The sequence below is a fragment of the Lissotriton vulgaris genome, unplaced genomic scaffold (assembly GCF_964263255.1).
Source record: "Lissotriton vulgaris unplaced genomic scaffold, aLisVul1.2 SCAFFOLD_1315, whole genome shotgun sequence".
NCBI classification, from domain to species: domain Eukaryota; kingdom Metazoa; phylum Chordata; class Amphibia; order Caudata; family Salamandridae; genus Lissotriton; species Lissotriton vulgaris.
In genome coordinates, this window is record NW_028247735.1 from 410,982 (window position 1) to 424,303 (window position 13,322).

At 47.3% G+C, this 13,322-nt stretch overlaps 1 protein-coding gene across 1 annotated transcript in view; it reads left to right on the forward strand.

Moving 5' to 3' along the window:
- Window positions 1-13,322, forward strand: part of LOC147665059 (dedicator of cytokinesis protein 5-like) — a gene marked incomplete at its 3' end in the record, with an annotated part of 265,414 nt that overhangs the window by 5,426 nt on the left and 246,666 nt on the right. The gene's annotated exons all lie outside the window — the stretch shown is intronic.

The following is a 13,322-nucleotide window of genomic DNA, read 5'->3' on the forward strand; positions in this document are numbered from 1 at the left end:
CCATGTTTCGCGCTTAATAGCGTCTTTACGGCTCTTTACTGCTGACTTGTAGATTTTTCTCAGCCTCACAATCTCCTCTTTTGGTCTTGGAACAATTTTAAGAGCCGCCAGGAGGTCTCTATGTGCCTTCGAACATGCAGCGTCGAACCAACGCTTATGAACTTGGGTTCCTGGGAGAGGTTTAGCTTTAAGATCTCTCGAGACCTGTGCACAAATTTCCTCAAAAGCAGAGACCAGTAGGTTCCCTTGGGTGTCGGAGTTCTGACATAGCTCGGTCTGCGTTTTGATTTTGGGGAAACATTTTTTGTAGAAGTCTTCCGGGATTACCTTTGCCCATTTTATTCTTCTATCTTGGTCTGTAGGCCTCAAAGAGGAGGCTGAGTTTACGGGAGATGGTGCTGTGCCCATTTTACTGCCCCACGCCACTTCGAGGAGCACTGGATTGTGGTCGCTGAAATGGGTTTCCACCGTCCTATATGCTATGATGAGGGGTAGAATACCAAGGGAAACAAAAATGTAGTCTATCACGGAACCATTCTGACTGCCGTTGAAAGTTGGCGTTCTGGCACCGAAATTGGGCTCATAAAGGTTATGATTAGCCAGTAGGTCTTCGAGCTCCTGTCCCTCTATGGTATGTTCGAAGTGGGGGGCATCCAAGGCAGCGTCCTCATCATCACATATTGCTCTTCCCTTACAAATTAAATTGCATAAATGAATGTTAAAATCACCTAGTAAAACTAACTCAAATACAAAGGAGATATTCTGTAAGACTGAATTTAAAATGCTATCTAAATTAGCAATATTTCGACCATTATAGGCACTGTTACTTGAATTATAGAAGTTGACGTATAAGGTCCTACTAGTTTTATTGATAAGCCTTTCAACAATCAGTATGTTGTCAGATTCGGACCTGATCTGTCTATAACTTCCTTTTAGATCCACGGAGAATAAAAGCACCAGGCCGCCTTTGGCTCTACCCATGTTACTAGGCACTGCTGGGATTGCAAAACTAGTGTATCCATCCCACCAGAAATTGCTGGCAGTATCCCATGTTTCTTGCAGCGCAACGATATGGTGCTTAGAGATAAAGCTGCGCCATACTGGGTCCTTGCGTTTGGTACTCAGGCCCGCCACGTTCCAACTTACAATCCTACATGACTCCCTGGTAGTCGTGGGTTCGCTGTCACTCTCAGAATTGCCTTCCTCGAAAACTTGCGCTAAAGTGGCACCATTAGAGTTCTCGTGACGAAGAACCTGTCTCGTCCCGCTGATAGTGCCCATGTCAGGAGCAGCGTCTGACCCGAGGGCGAGTATTTGCTGACCACGGGTGGTAGGTATATATGAATCTGTGACTGCATTAGACCTATAAGAGCTTTGGGGAACATTGATGTTTTGACCCTCTTTGTGTGAGTTTAAATTGGGTGGTCCAAGATTGAGTGGATTGAATCTTGATGTAAGTCAATCACAGGTGTTAAGGTCTGATAAAGGGCCAAACCTATTTCCTGTGGTAAAGCCCCAAGCAGAAGGGGTGGCTGGGTGAATCTGAGCGGCGTGAGCTTGATTCCACTGATGGTGTGGGGTGAATGGGTGGCCCATGGCCGGCTCCATTCTCTGCCATCGTGATGACCTGATGCCTCGTGCACTAAATTCGTAACCTGGTTCGCCGTTCAGCCACCCGTTAGGTCCAAACCCGTGTGGGTAAGCCGGGGGGATAAACCTCTCATAAGGATAGATAATTCTTCCTGACATTTGCTGCGGTGCAGGCGGAAACCGGTCACTTGTGAATCCAGGGCCCTTTGCCCCTCCCCAGCTACTATTGCTCCTGTGCTTAGCTGGCCTGTTAGCATTGGCTAAGGTGGAGGATTGGATCTCGTTGTTAAAAAATCTGAGTGTTAACGGGACTATGGATCCATTGCGCCGTTGAGGCGGGAAGAGATTAATCAGGATTTCGGGAAGAACATCTGCGTTAGAAAAATTTATGATAACGCAGTCTCCCTGAAACTTTTTTGGCTTATTGCCAATCCAAGGTACCCTCCTGGTCGAAACTATAACGCCTGCCAGTTTGTCCAACCCTTCCTGCGCCATGTAGATGTTGTTTGAGAGCCAATGTAGGGCTTTGTCCTTGAGATCCTGGTCGGACTCTGTTTTGTCTTGTGACAAAGCTGGGACATTGGCCAGTACCAGGACTAGCGGTAACGCTTCCGCTAAAAACTGGACCGGTCTGGCCTCTTGGCTAAGTACCGCCATTGCGTCAGTGATGGTGACGTGAGGACCCCCGGTTGCCGCGCTCTGGTTCGGAGCTATTGATGTTAAGGATGGAGGTGGGTGTGGCAGGTCTGGTTGAATGGGCTGCGTACTTCTATCCATAGCGGGAACATCCTCATCCGTAGATATTAGGTCTGCGACGAGGGTTGAAAGATTCTCTAGTTCCTTAGCCAAAATACCGTGGACCCCTCCCAATTTCTTAACTTCGGCAGTCAGTTTGTCCACCTTCCCGATCAAGGGCTTTATAATAGTTTTGATCTTGATATCTATCATTTCCTGGATCCTATTGAAGAGATCATCATCAGATATGCGCCTGGACTCGAGATCTACCTCATGGTCTGTGGGGTTACCCCTCCTTCTAGGAGGTGGGGTGGCTGGCTTATTCCTCCCCTGATGTTTCCCCCCTCTCTTAGCAGCTGTTTTCCTGCATGCTCTGACTGCACGATTGGGGGGGGACTGGGGCTGAGGGGCCTCATCTATGACATCTGTCTGAATGCTTGTCTCGGTGGAGGCATCATCAGCTAGGTCTATCAAGTCAGCGTCAGCCTTGGCAGGAGTCAAGTTTTCAATGACTTCGATTTGATTTATCATAAAGTTAGATCCAGAATCTGCAGCAATTGACTGGTTGTTACCTATCAGAGAATCGGACATGTTTGTACTAGTGGGCGGGCTATCTGCAGGCAGCACTGGTGATTGACTTAGGCCCAGAGATTGTCTTCTCTTACTGTTAATGCTGGTTACCACTTGAACTAAATATGAGTCAAGGGTATTCACGGCCTCTGCCGATTGAGGAGCCAGTCTTTTGACCATGTTTTAAATTATGTTTGTAGGGTCGTGGACCCACGCAGCCAGTAAAATTGTAGTCTAGGAGCTTGCTGGTCTTGGGAAACAATGGTGAAGAAGATGGCCAACTGAGGGAAGCTAACTTACACCTGCATTAGTGACCGTATTCACTCCCAGGTGAAGGAACCAAGCAGCCGTACCTCAGTTCCGCGTGATCGTCTTCAGGGGGGTGGCCTAGCCTGGCCTTGTCGCGCCTCGGAGGGCCACAGAGGGCCCGCCCTTTGCCCGGGCTTAGCCCCGGGCGTCCCGCTCGCGTCCCGCGACGCTGAGGGCTTCCTGAGTTATAGAGCCCCTCCCGGCACGTTTACCGCGTCGGGGAACGCGCCGCCGCAGAGCCTGATGGGATTTGTAGTCCCTAGCGGCGGCGCTGTCTGGTGGCGGGAAGTTCGAGTCCCTGGTCCGCTGGTCCGCTGGTGTCTGGATCACTGTGCGCTCTCCCGAACTGGCGCTGTCAGGTGAGATGGCCCCCGCTCGCCGTGCACCTCTCTGGCTCAAGGATTTCCTCCCCCGCTCCACCGAGGGCTTCCTGAGTTATAGAGCCCCTCCCGGCGCGTTTACCGCGTCGGGGAACGCGCCGCCGCAGAGCCTGATGGGATTTGTAGTCCCTAGCGGCGGCGCTGTCTGGTGGCGGGAAGTTCGAGTCCCTGGTCCGCTGGTCCGCTGGTGTCTGGATCACTGTGCGCTCTCCCGAACTGGCGCTGTCAGGTGAGATGGCCCCCGCTCGCCGTGCACCTCTCTGGCTCAAGGATTGGTGGTGCTAACAGAATGTTGCAATGTCAGCAGAAATCGGAAGCTTGGATGCGCGCGCAGCTGCATGACGTGTGATTGACGGGGTGCAGGGGACTTGACATTTACACTGACGGAAAGAGACAGAAGTCTGGCATGTCAGATCAACTTGTACTTCTATCATATCTGATATCTGATGTTTAGGAACTAAGCTATCTGGGCAGAAAGGTCTCTAGAGCAGAAGCTATTCTATACTTGCTGTGAGTGCGTGTATAAGCGCCTGAGTGTCTGTATGAGAAGCGTGGGGGCATGGGGCCTTCCATGGAAGCATGGCAACAGAGGCTATGAATTACTTGCATAGAGACAGGTCGGCCCTTTAGCCCTGCAGCTGAGGAAGGATGTTTACTGAAGCTAGCAGGCTGGAATGTATCTTCGGGGAGGAAAACAGATAACTCGAAGGTTATAGTCAATCTTGGCAGGCAGCAGGCTGAGCTGAGCACGGAGGGCCGCGCTAGAAGTAAGTCAGAGTTCACGGGTATGGGGGCTGCTTGGGCAGGGGCCCTCGCAGTCAGAAGCCAGAAAAGAGGCTCGGTGGCAGAGATTCAGGGCCTACTTTCAGCCAGGCTGAAAAACGTAGGAGTACACTTCAAAAAGACGTTGGCATAGCATACTTAGGAACGGACCATCTAACCCATTCATGGTGGGTCTGAAAGAGGACAAGTTAACGTTGGACGCAAATGTATTTGCGTCTTCATAGCTGGTACAGGAGGGAAGTTACATGCACTTTTAACTCGTACATGGAGTCGGTGGGGTACTCGCTAGGGAACACAACATGGCCAAAATTTATATTACCTCATTCCCTCCTTGTTCCCTACGGACCCTTCATGATATATCGATCCTCATAAATCGATCGGTTTGTTCTTGTAACATTATATGTTCGTCTTTCTTTCTTTGACTATTTGAGAGGCAACTGGAATGCTCAATGCAGGATGTGGCACACAGTCCACATATCGCTGGCCCACACTGCAGGCACAGGCAGCAGCTGAATACTATAACAAGGCCAATGCCTAGGAAGGATAAGATCTTCCATCCCCAAGCTGTTAACGTAGTCCAGAACCAACCGGACCAAGTCCAGGTGCCTGGATTCTGATGTATCTGATCTGCAATTTTATGTAGACGGGTGATAGCTTGATAGACAGATGGTGCATTTTGTGGAATGAAAACACAGCAACTTGACCCGATGACCTTACAGGCTCCACCTCTATCTGCCAAGATGACGTCAATTACAAGACGATTTTGAAGGACAACAGTCCGTATAGCAGACTGCTCCTCTGTTAAGTTACCTAGAGCGGAGGCAGTTTCATTCACTACTGCTTCAAGAGTTCTTGTTAATCTGCGTATCAATTTACTGTTTTGGACAGGTCCTAGGAAGAAAAAGAATCCTTTATTAAAATCAGTGTACTGTTCCCATGCCGTTTCTGTGTAGTCGACAAGGGGAATATCTCTTTTGGGTCTATTCGGTGCTAGATTCGTATTTCTATGGTAATCAGGGGGGGCTAGAAAAACAGGTGGCAGAAGGAATGCAATGTAACAGGTACCATCCCAATCTGGAGGTAGGCTAATGTATGCGGTATGACCACAAACAAAGTAAGAATGACTGGTAGCTTTAAAGGACGATTTACCATGGTCACTGAACTCGACCACAGTAGTGCATTTGCTATGGCCTACGTGTACTGAACCTTTCTTGCTAACACATAATTCACCTGTGACTGGTAATACTAACATATGGGGCAGAACTGGAGCAGTTTCGGATTCAACAGTAAGGATCATAAGGCTAATTGTATAATTACCTAATCCATATACTTCATTTTCTAGGTCAGTTCCTATTCGAGTGGGAAGTCCCTCTTTATCAGGGTAACAGACGTTGAGCAGGACTAAGTTCAAGTTTCCCCAAACCCAGCCCCCATCAAAAACAGCAATATCGGGATCTAAGGAATTAATTATTTTAAACCATGCTCCACAGGAGCCATTGTGAGTGAATGGGTACGGAAAGAGGGGCAGAGCTCCCTTGTAATTCTGGTAGGGAGGGAGTCGGCCACATATCCAACAGTCTGTAGCATTATTTGTCTGATGGGAATGGTGTAACATACTAATGAATGTATAACTCGATCTCGAAGCCTTTTATCAGTCTCCTGGAACTGATGCTCAGCAGAATTCGGATTCGTTAAGGCAGAGAAGAAAACTCTCTTGCTCTCCGGACGGACACCTTTCCTAAGGTAGTTTCCCCTACCTACATATGCTATAATGTCTGTAGACTTTCCTGATGTCTCATCTTCATTTTCTTCCTCGGAGGAAGTTTTATCAGTTTCTTCCTGATGCGCAGTTAATACTGCCTTTCTAATTTTCTGGGACATAGCGGCTATGCAAGTCCCCTTGTCATGTTTTGCTTCTGCTATATTTTGGCCCCACTTGTTCAATACGTCTAATTCACTCTGATCTGTTCCAGGCCTGTCTCGTTCTCTTATTACACAATTAATGAAGAATCGTAATATCTGTTTTTGAATGTCAACTTTCTGTTTATACATTGCAGCTTGGACACCGTCGGGATCTTTCCCTGTCTGTATGAATTTGTATAGTCTGTCGAGGGCTTCCTGCATTCCCACACAGCATAACAAGCTGTCGGTGGCAGATCTTAAGCGCAGTGATGCTAATACCATTAGATCGTCTGTTCCGGGTACTGGATCATATCTGCAGAATGACATCCTATCTTTCAATGCCTCAAGCCGGGATGAGTAGTGGGGAGACTGGAAAGGATTCTGTGTGTCTTTTAAATGCAATCTGTGTGTCGGTGGCGGGGTCTGTAGACCCGCTGTCGCACCTCCTGAGGCGGATGCTTGGGCATTATCTCTCCGCGGAGTCTGTATCTGAACGTGAACTTGTCGTTTAGGTGGATCAGGCAAACGTGGTTTCGGTAGGTCAGTTTTGAGTAGGGGAAGTGGCGGGGCTGGCGGAACAGGAGAAGTCTGTTGCGGTACCGGCGGAACGTGACCTGGGGGTGGAGTACCACCCCCGTCCCTGTCTGCAGGCAGGGCGCGAACAGGCAGATTGGTGTAAGCTGGTGCTACATCATCTAGATAGGAATTTAGGAATATGTCTTTAGTAGTCTTGTGCAATACTTTGGTTGGAACCAATGGTGACGGCAAATTTTTCGGTATTTCTGAAATGGCGTCAGGGGTACCTTCGGCCAAAAGATACATGTTGTTCACTTGGCTATTTTGGGTACGATCTATTTGTTCTAATTTTACTCGAATTCCCTCAGTAACTAATTCGTTTTCTTGGGCCTTTTCTGATTCTTGAAGTCTGTCTTCTCTACGGAGTGCTCTTTCAGCACGCTTACGTGATTCCTTACGCCAAAATTCTATGGCGTCTTTCTGAGATTGTCTAGCTTTCTTTTTCCGTAATATTTCTTCTACCTTTATGATGCACTCGGCATCCCATGTTCCGTTAACTGGCCATCGGTATCTTTCCTCTAGGTGCTTGGTATAATCGGTCCATAACTCTAGATACAGAATGGCGTCTATGCCATGTTTATTGTACATAAAATTACCTGGAGTGTCCCTAGGGGGATTTGGAATCTCTTCCTCTAACATCCCTTTCCTAGTTCCTATCTGCTTTAATTTGTTAAAAAACGGCATTGTGCCTACTTGATACTGAAATGCTTGATCCTTGATACTCAATGTCGACTGTAACTATTTATACAAGAAAACACAATAATGCACAAAAACAATCACATTCATACCACAACATTAACCACATGAAAACATAAAGACATAGCTAACTACCCCCTACACTGAATGTACCGCTCAACGATACGGATACACTGCTGTAACAGTGCAGAAATTCGTAATACTTTATATACTGCTAAACAGTACAGATACACTGCCTAAAAACAGTGCAGACCGGACTTGCGTACCCAAACCCGTCTAGATACGACCCAGCAATGGTACTCACCGGGAAGCACGGAAAACAGAAGGCCTCGGAAAACTCGACTGGACTCGGTTCAGAACTTCGGAAAACTTCGGATAACTTCGGAAAACTTCGGAAAACTGGTGGGCCTCTTCACACCTCGGACCTTGCTTCTTTCGGCTGGGCTCTGGTCGTTATCCTCCGCACTCCTCACCGCCTCGTCTGGGCACTGATTGCAGTCTTCGTCACCTCCGTGGGTCAGAGGGAGATGCAGGAAATCCTGCCAGTACACGTGTATTCCATCTAACTGATGGCAGGGGACACAGTATGCAACGCGCCAACCGGCGCGTGAGGTGGGGGAGGGGTCCCTGTTCGGGCGCCAAAACGGCAAGCAAAAAAGTCAATTTCTAATGTCAAAATCGTGCCACCTTACCAGGTACTATATATTTGATTGCAGACGATCATCACCGTTTCGGGACGAGACAGGCACCTTTTAGGGAATCCCAGGGAAAGAAAATGAATGAGCTTAGTAACTCATTCGAGAATGCGCTGCTGTGATTTAAAAAAAAAATATAAAAAAGGAACCTGATAGCTAAAATGAAATGAAAGTGTTGAACGTTCCACAATAACCTTTCTCTCCTCACCTAGGCAAACATTGCATTTCGTGTAAATTCCCGTTTTCGTTTTGTGCACCCGCCGACCGGCGTATCTGCACGCAAGGTTGAGGCGAGTCTAGATTTATCCGGAAAAGTGTAAATTGAGTTTGCTGTAGAACTGCTTTTTCAAAGTGTCCCTCTTTCTTTAAAGTGACCCTCTTTCTTTACTATTTGGCGATCGTCGGTAGTTTGAGCCTTTGAGTGAGCGACCGGCATTTCATGTGCCCATGTTCACACAATGTGATCAAGTGGCGAAGCCGGGATTACAAGGCACGTCTCGTGGTTTCATGCGTTTGTTTGTTTAGTGATCCATGTTTCCTATCGTTCTGAAATATGGGGGGGTAGGGGGGTGGTTTGGGCAGCGGTAATATTTATTTTCACATAAGATTCATTTATAATGACAAGAAGCTCAAATCAAACACTTTTGTAACAATTTTGACAGTTTTTAGCGTGGCGGGATATTGACAGTTTAGTGGTTTATTTACCTGTTAGTTTCATGTTGCACTTTTTGTACTGTTATGGCTTTGGTGTGAGCTCACATGTTTACAAATACCGCGCTGGTGAGACGTCTTCTTTCATTGTTTACATACTGCGTCAGTTCGCCACGCTTTGCACGCAGACCACCCCCCTTTCTCGCCTATTGCCTGCTAGCGTTCATAGAGCATTACGTATTAAGTTTGAATGCAAATATACGAATATATACTCCAATTTCACTGTAAAACCTATATGGAACGGCTTTAATTGTGTAAATGTTGGTCTATGCGCACGAACGATTATATTCCAACGTTACAGAAATCCATGACAGTGCTGTACGTAGAGAGCAGATATTCTGCCCCGTGTTCTAGTTCCAAACGCTTTGTGGAATAAGTGTGTGTGTGTGTGTGTGTGGGGGGGGGGGGGGTTATAGGCAAGTAAAGGGGGAGTTGAGAGATTTGAAGGAATTAATGTGACAGTTTAAAGGGGGGAGACAGGAGTCATTTTGGGGAGGGTCGTGGGGGATGTATGAAGGAAAGAGGCAGGAGAGGTTTATAGAGAAGGGTTAAAATGTGTGAAGTAAGGATGGAGAGATATGGCTGTGGTGTGGGGATGAGATGTAACCCATAGGAGGGATATATGTGCTATACGGGAGGTTTGAAAGCCCTTTGGGGCCGTATTTATGAGATATTTTGAGTATATTTCAGATAGGCTAGACAGGGAGGGTGACACGTTTTAAAAGGGAGAATGGTCTGGAAAGTTTGAGAGAGATTTGCGGGAAGAAGTTCTGAGGCAATTTGAGAGGGGTAACTAGGGCGAAAGGTATCCGAGGGCGGGTTGAGAGATATTGTTCTCCGGGGCAGTTGGTGAATGGTTAATGCCTGTGCTCTCCCGCTCCGAGGTCGGGCTTGGCAGCTCTGCATTGTGTGTGTTTGTAAAAGGAGGCGGAATGCGAGGTTTTGTTCCATGCCTTCTTTTTGTGCCTGCTTGTGCTGGCTTGGCAGCGCTGCCTAGGACATGCCGGGGAGGGCCGGGGCAGGCCTGTCGAGAGCGTCCCAGCAAGCGGAAGTCTGTAGAGTAACTTTTTACCCTTTCCCGGGCCTGAGACGAGCTCGGCGATGTAACTTTGTAGCTGTGCATGGCCTTGAAAACAAGTGGAATGATGTGTTTGTGTATGTTGGGTAGAGGCGCAAGGAAAGACGCAGAGGCAATATGAGGAAGGTGACACAGGCGTAAAATGATGTGTTTTTGTAGGGCAAACGCCGTGTAGTGCTCAGAGGCGCAAAGGAAAGACGCTGAGGCGCTAAGAGGAAACGTCACAACGGGGCTGCAAGTGGGCGTCGGTAATGGGAAATGAAAAAGGGCTGCCTGGATTGAGGTGCATTGGCAGAACTGCATTCAGTGGTTTATTGGAGGGGTGTTGGGGGAGGGGGGGGTGTTAAAAGTGTAGACTCATTATCCTAAAGTCAATGTTTGCTACTGAAAAGTGCAAGTACTCATATTAAAAGCATTGCACCCCTCCTAAATGCAGGTACTCTCATATTAAATGTATTGCATACCTCCTGAGAAGTGCCAGTACTCTCAAATTGAAAGTATTGCTTCCCAGCTAAGAATGCAGGTACTCTCATATTAAAAGTATAACATCCCTCCTATGAAGTGCAGGCATCCTCATATTAAAAAAAATGCACCCCTGCTAAGAAGTGGAAGTACTTTCATATTAAAAGTATTGCATCCCTCCTAAGAAGTGCCAATACTCTCACGTTGAAAGTATTGCATCCCTCCTAAGAAGTGCAGGCACTCTCATAATAAAAGTATTGCATCCCTCCTAAGAAGTGCAGGCACTCCATATAAAAAGAAAGAACTGCAGGTACTCTGTATCTGTTAGTACCTACCCAATTTAAAGCACTGAGTGGGAGTGCTGCACATTGGCAGAGAGGTGTGTGACTGCAAGCACTGAGTAAGTGGTAGTCACACCAAGGGTGGGTGCACCTGCAGCGCAAATGGTAAGTCGTAATATTGTAACTGAAGTCTGTATTGAGCTGCATTGGCGGAGTTGTGCGTGAGTGGTTACGTGAGGGTTGGTGTGTACTTGTAGGGCTGTATGTGCGAGTGTGTACGGCTGGTAGTGGACCCTTGTACCGGATGAATGGGGGGAGTCTGACTGAGGTGGATTGGCGTCGCTGCGCATGTGAGGGTTGGCGTGTGTTTGTAGGGCTGTGAGTGGGTGCAGGTGTACGTCTGGTAGTGGGCCCTAGTACTGGGTTCAAGAGGGAAGTCTGACTGAGGTGCACTGGCTGAGCTGTGTGTGTCTGTGGGAGGTGGAATGTGGGATGTGGCTCATGATTTAGGTGCATTGCTGCAGTCCTTTCTGATAAGTATTGTGTAGGAATTGTATGAATCAAAGGGTGAAACTGACAGTATGTACAGGGTGTGTAAGTCATCCAAGGTGTTAATCGACCACATAATGTTCTTGTGCCCAGCACTACTTGATGCTAAAAAAATATCTAAAGGCTGTGTTTAATGCAGAGGGAATAAGAACAATGTCAGAGGCTTTACACCAAAATGTGCGGACAATACTGTGACATTTTTGAGTCTGGCCCTTAAGCTCTGTGTGGAAAACAATCAGCCCCATCGAGTGATATTGACCCGATGTTCTAGTATCAATTAAACCCCAATTTCTAACAGGGCTGTAGCTAGAACATTGAAATACCCTCCACTTTGATGCCAAGTTCTGATGTCAATCATCAAGCAAGGCATGTGAGCATGAAACTACCTAGAAGAGCTTCCTTGTCTCTTCTATCCAAGAATTGATCTATTCATCCTATAATGCTTCCATCCACCTACTGATGTCCACCATTTGACCTTTACATTCTCTTATCCATTTATTCTTTTATCCATCATTCAATCTTTGACCATCCCATCCATCCATTCCTGTCTCTCAGATTTCCATTTACTCTGCCGTTTTTTTTTAATCCACCCATCTAGACATCATCTCACCCACTCATCCGCCAAACCTCACACAGTCATCATCCATCCTTTCACTAATCCATCCTTTCACCCACCCACACATCCATCCATCCTTTTACTAATCCATCCCACCCACACTTCCATCCTTTTACCCATCCATCCTTGAAGCCACTCATCCATTCATCCACTCATCCTTTCACTCATCCTTCCTTTCATCCACCATCCCTTCATCCACCCATCCTTTCATCCACTCGTCTACCCATTCTTTCACCCACAAATCCATCATCCTTTCACCCACCCATTCTTTTACCCACCCATCTGTTCACCCATGCATCTACCTATCCTTTCGCTCATTTATCATTCCATCCTTTCACCCTCCCATACGTCCCCCTGCCCATCCATCCTTTCACCCATTCATCTATCCATCCATTCTTTTATCCACTCATCCTTTCACCAACACTGATCCTTCCATCCAGTCATTCATCCATCCTCCTTTTCACACACTCATCCTTCCATCCTTTAACTGATTCATCCTTCCCATCCTCTCCCTGACTCATCCATTCATCCATCCACCCTTTCACCCATCCATCCATTCACCTACTCATACATCCACTCACCTCTACCAATGTGTGGGCCCAGGTACTGGGTAATCTGAGAATAACCAGCTGTGTAGGCATATTTCTGCGGAGGTGCAAGAAAATATTTGGAGCAATGCTTTCGTAGAGATATTGGATCCAACTTGGATCTCAGGGGATGGTGGATGGGGAAAATGACCCAGGTTGGAGCCTCAGCTCGAGACCCTTGCGTCACTTCAAGGCTGTGGAGCGGCGGAGAAAGAGACCGATCCTGCAGCTCCACAGCCTTTTATGCCAATATCGTCTGGGAGCCGGTTGGAACCAGCTTCCCGGTCATTCCCCCCACGTAGGATTCAAACGCCTAGCCAACCAATCAGCTGCAGGCGAGGGTGCGGAATGCACGCGTCACACCATACTCAGCGGCATGCCCGAGTCTGGTCCCACCTCAGTATATGGTCAGGTACTGTTGAGTCCCCCTCCCTTACACCATTAAGCCATCTTTTTTAATCTTTGACTTCAACCGTTGAGTGGTGGGGGCGCTCCTAGCCCCGGTGCGATCCACCACCCCTCTTCCCCCAAGACAGCAACGTAAACAAAATATAAACAACACACCAGTTTGGATTAAGGGTCGTATTTAATTTCATAACAATAAGCAAACATTATTTAAATAATTTATACAATACACAGAAAGTCCAGGCCATTACATTGATATGTACAGTATGTCATTTGGCTATCCTTAACATGTTTCTAATACATAGCCATGCCTATTTTAAGGTAAGTGATCAACAATATTATCTTTCTGCGTATCCCTTTTTGAGCCTACGGCAAGGTCAATGACTGGACCAAGATC